Source organism: Schistocerca piceifrons, unplaced genomic scaffold (assembly GCF_021461385.2).
Source record: "Schistocerca piceifrons isolate TAMUIC-IGC-003096 unplaced genomic scaffold, iqSchPice1.1 HiC_scaffold_1094, whole genome shotgun sequence".
Taxonomy (NCBI): Eukaryota; Metazoa; Arthropoda; class Insecta; order Orthoptera; family Acrididae; genus Schistocerca; species Schistocerca piceifrons.
Window position 1 is genome coordinate 72,501 of NW_025726901.1, and position 5,000 is coordinate 77,500.

Below are 5,000 nucleotides of genomic sequence, written 5' to 3' on the forward strand. Positions count from 1 at the left end.
GTAAAGTGCAATCCACCCCTATAACGTGCGTTTCATGAAGAGTTATTGCCAATATGCGACATTCCCGCTGTCCCTATACATGAGCCGCGACCTGTACCACTTACGAGCGAGAGACGCGATCGCGTTGCTCACTGTACGGCGTCCGATACCGAGCCATCAGCATGTCGGTCCCCATGCGCGTTGCACTCGCACTCGCAGTCGCAAAAACGTGGGGCAAATATATTACGCGGAAGAGTTATAACAGACCGAGCCCCACTGCATGAGGGGAGTCTTTGTCACTAATGTACACAGATGGAACATTTTGGACTGGAACCAGATTACCCGTACACACGGCGCTGATTAGTAATCAATGCAGAGCCATCAAACTACAGAATATATATACAACTGTCCGTATACATGCTGAAAGAGTCTGCCCACAATGGGAACCACACGTCAGCCAGCCACTCTGATCACGCACCACTCTCTGCTTCTAACGGGCGCACATACAATATGTAAGCACCAGCATGGAACAACATCCAGTGCATCCTCTCCGCCACATTACACAATCCACACTATCACAACCAGACCAGGAGGTCCATGCGGAAAATACAATATCCCACCCTTTCGACATCCACCATTGCGCAGATCAGGCACCAACACCCACACATGTCCTATACAACGGTGCACCCAACATCACAATAGTACCTCCTGTCACAGCGCACAAACAATGACATGAGTCAAAGACACAGGTCTGACACAAGCATAGAATTGGAGCGCCGCCTCTAATAAGCCAAAGGTGCATCCTGACGTGACAAATCTGATCATGTCACAAGCATTCACTTACTATAATCACTATCAACGAACCTGCCGCCCCCGCCCCCCCCTACACCTTTCCTTACAACAACGTGTAACCTAACCTAACCTAACCTATGTTGTACCTTAACCTAACCTATGTTGTACCTTAACCTAACCTATGTTGTACCTTAACCTAACCTATGTTGTACCTTAACCTAACCTATGTTGTACCTTAACCTAACCTATGTTGTGCCTTAACCTAACCTATGTTGTGCCTTAACCTAACCTATGTTGTGCCTTAACCTAACCTATGTTGTGCCTTAACCTAACCTATGTTGTGCCTTAACCTAACCTATGTTGTGCCTTAACCTAACCTATGTTGTGCCTTAACCTAACCTATGTTGTGCCTTAACCTAACCTATGTTGTGCCTTAACCTAACCTATGTTGTGCCTTAACCTAACCCATGTTGTGCCTTAACCTAACCCATGTTGTGCCTTAACCTAACCCATGTTGTGCCTTAACCTAACCCATGTTGTGCCTTAACCTAACCCATGTTGTGCCTTAACCTAACCCATGTTGTGCCTTAACCTAACCCATGTTGTGCCTTAACCTAACCCATGTTGTGCCTTAACCTAACCCATGTTGTGCCTTAACCTAACCCATGTTGTGCCTTAACCTAACCCATGTTGTGCCTTAACCTAACCCATGTTGTGCCTTAACCTAACCCATGTTGTGCCTTAACCTAACCCATGTTGTGCCTTAACCTAACCCATGTTGTGCCTTAACCTAACCCATGTTGTGCCTTAACCTAACCTATGTTGTGCCTTAACCTAACCTATGTTGTGCCTTAACCTAACCCATGTTGTGCCTTAACCTAACCCATGTTGTGCCTTAACCTAACCCATGTTGTGCCTTAACCTAACCCATGTTGTGCCTTAACCTAACCCATGTTGTGCCTTAACCTAACCCATGTTGTGCCTTAACCTAACCCATGTTGTGCCTTAACCTAACCCATGTTGTGCCTTAACCTAACCCATGTTGTGCCTTAACCTAACCCATGTTGTGCCTTAACCTAACCCATGTTGTGCCTTAACCTAACCCATGTCGTGCCTTAACCTAACCCACGTCGTGCCTTAACCTAACCCACGTCGTGCCTTAACCTAACCCACGTCGTGCCTTAACCTAACCCACGTTGTCGCCTAACGTAACCCACGTTGTCGCCTAAACCTGCTCTGTAATTGTTATACGACTCGTTCAATTAGTGTAGTGTTGCCCACCCGCAACCCTCGCAATATAGTTCGCTACTCGCACTCCCCGCTCCCCTGTGTATCGCTTCATGTTAAACACCTTGCAAGTCTTGCTCACTTTCCACATGCTCCTGCTGTACACTGTAATGTGGATGGCAGCAGGACGTACATGCCGCCCCTCCCCACGTCCCCACCTTGCCCCCTGCCTTCGCAAGCTGGTTGGTGAGAACTTTGCATGTTCAATGCCCTCCGCATGCGACGTACTCAGGCTACGTTGTGGTGCGGCCTGTGTCAACTGTCCGCTAATGTCGTACGCGTAAACCACAATCTGTACTGCACATTCGTCCTTATGTACTGAATGATACATCGTGGCACATGTGTGACCGTACAACGACTGCGCCCAAAAACGGCGGACCATACAGTGCAAATATTGTGCACGCAGCTACGTGTCGTCTCCCTATGAGAGCTGGATTGCAGTGTGGTACGCCATAGAGACGTGTGGGAGGAACGGACGCCGTGGATGGCGATCAGCATGAGCTGTCTGTTGATGTATTCGGACCTAGTCGTCTCTCCTCACACACCGTGATGGCATGGTGCACCGCGTTCCATATCTGCGACATGCTACAGAGGCCGGTTGACAGTCGTTCGAGCAATGGACATCGCATACGTACGGGGGCCACCTTCCACGTATTGTCTAGGCGTGCACATTTTGTTGCGTGTATGTGGGCAGACGTAGTGTGGCGTGACACCTGACACAGGCATGCAATAATCGTGGAAGTTGCAAATGGCGATGGACGCCTGCGTTTTCTGGTGAAGTTACGCAAATGAACAAATGGTAACCTGTTGTGGTGCGGTTGTTCTCGCTAGGGGTGAATCGGTGATGGCGACGATAGGTTGAGGTACTAACCGGTTGTTCCAGCGATACCCACCATGCCGACGAAACTGAACGGCATCTGGGTGTGAAGCGATACGCGGCGGTGGCTGGGTGGGACCGTCCCCGGCCGGTGAGGGGGGCGCCTCCCGGCGTGCTGGCCGCGCGGTGCGTGGGCGCACGCGCTACAGCCGGCTGGTGGGGGCGGCCAGTGGCAGGCGCGCCGGCCGACGGACGCGGCAGGCGTCGCAGCTGCGCGCCGGCGCACCCTGCGCGCGGCGCCGTGCGGCCAAAGTAGGTCCTCGCGGGCCCGGTGCGAAGCGCGGTGGACATCTTCAGTGTGCTGGTCCGATTGAGGACTGTGTGCGTTGAGGATGCGCTGCCGCCCGGCGCTCGGCGCCGCGACGCCGTCTGCTGCTCGGTCGCCCCAGCGGTTCTCGCTGGTGGTTTGTATCGCAGCTGTGCGGATGTGTTGGCGCGTGCGCTGTGCTGGGAGAGTTCGCTTCGGCACCCAAGTGGGGCTTTTGTCCTTCTGTGGCGCTGGCGTTGGAGCTGCCGGTCACCGTAGGTGGCGCGTGTTGTCTCCCGCCGGCAATGCCACGACAGCACGCTCCCGGGCCTCTGTCGGCAGCGGCAAGCTCAGTTGGGAGCACGGGTGGTCGCACCGAAAGCGTCTACTCGCCTAACTCCGGGCGATTGCGCCTCTCTCGAACCCGACCAAGTACTTGGGACGGCGCTGCGCGCCGCCGGGACCTGAGAGGGTTTCGAGGTGTATTGTGCAGGGGAGCTCAGCCTCCTCCTGTTTGCAGAATGATTGAGCGGACGCTTGCGTGTTCGCGCGGGCCCCCGGGACACACTCCCGGGCGGCCGGCTGCTCAGCTCTAGTTGACGCAGCTCCCTGGTTGATCCTGCCAGTAGTCATATGCTTGTCTCAAAGATTAAGCCATGCATGTCTCAGTACAAGCCGCATTAAGGTGAAACCGCGAATGGCTCATTAAATCAGTTATGGTTCCTTAGATCGTACCCACGTTACTTGGATAACTGTGGTAATTCTAGAGCTAATACATGCAAACAGAGTCCCGACCAGAGATGGAAGGGACGCTTTTATTAGATCAAAACCAATCGGTCGGCTCGTCCGGTCCGTTTGCCTTGGTGACTCTGAATAACTTTGGGCTGATCGCACGGTCCTCGTACCGGCGACGCATCTTTCAAATGTCTGCCTTATCAACTGTCGATGGTAGGTTCTGCGCCTACCATGGTTGTAACGGGTAACGGGGAATCAGGGTTCGATTCCGGAGAGGGAGCCTGAGAAACGGCTACCACATCCAAGGAAGGCAGCAGGCGCGCAAATTACCCACTCCCGGCACGGGGAGGTAGTGACGAAAAATAACGATACGGGACTCATCCGAGGCCCCGTAATCGGAATGAGTACACTTTAAATCCTTTAACGAGTATCTATTGGAGGGCAAGTCTGGTGCCAGCAGCCGCGGTAATTCCAGCTCCAATAGCGTATATTAAAGTTGTTGCGGTTAAAAAGCTCGTAGTTGGATTTGTGTCCCACGCTGTTGGTTCACCGCCCGTCGGTGTTTAACTGGCATGTATCGTGGGACGTCCTGCCGGTGGGGCGAGCCGAAGGCGTGCGACCGCCCCGTGCGTGCTCGTGCGTCCCGAGGCGGACCCCGTTGAAATCCTACCAGGGTGCTCTTTATTGAGTGTCTCGGTGGGCCGGCACGTTTACTTTGAACAAATTAGAGTGCTTAAAGCAGGCAAGCCCGCCTGAATACTGTGTGCATGGAATAATGGAATAGGACCTCGGTTCTATTTTGTTGGTTTTCGGAACCCGAGGTAATGATTAATAGGGACAGGCGGGGGCATTCGTATTGCGACGTTAGAGGTGAAATTCTTGGATCGTCGCAAGACGAACAGAAGCGAAAGCATTTGCCAAGTATGTTTTCATTAATCAAGAACGAAAGTTAGAGGTTCGAAGGCGATCAGATACCGCCCTAGTTCTAACCATAAACGATGCCAGCCAGCGATCCGCCGCAGTTCCTCCGATGACTCGGCGGGCAGCCTCCGGGAAACCAAAGCTTTTGGGTTCCGGGGGAAG

General features: G+C 53.0%; 1 non-coding gene across 1 annotated transcript in view; it reads left to right on the top strand.

Moving 5' to 3' along the window:
* The first annotated feature begins 3,788 nt into the window (after positions 1-3,788).
* Positions 3,789-5,000, top strand: part of LOC124727344 — a 1,909-nt gene continuing 697 nt past the window's right edge. The window contains exon 1 of the ribosomal RNA XR_007007082.1: positions 3,789-5,000. This exon is cut by the window's right edge and continues 697 nt beyond it. This is a non-coding gene — a ribosomal RNA (small subunit ribosomal RNA).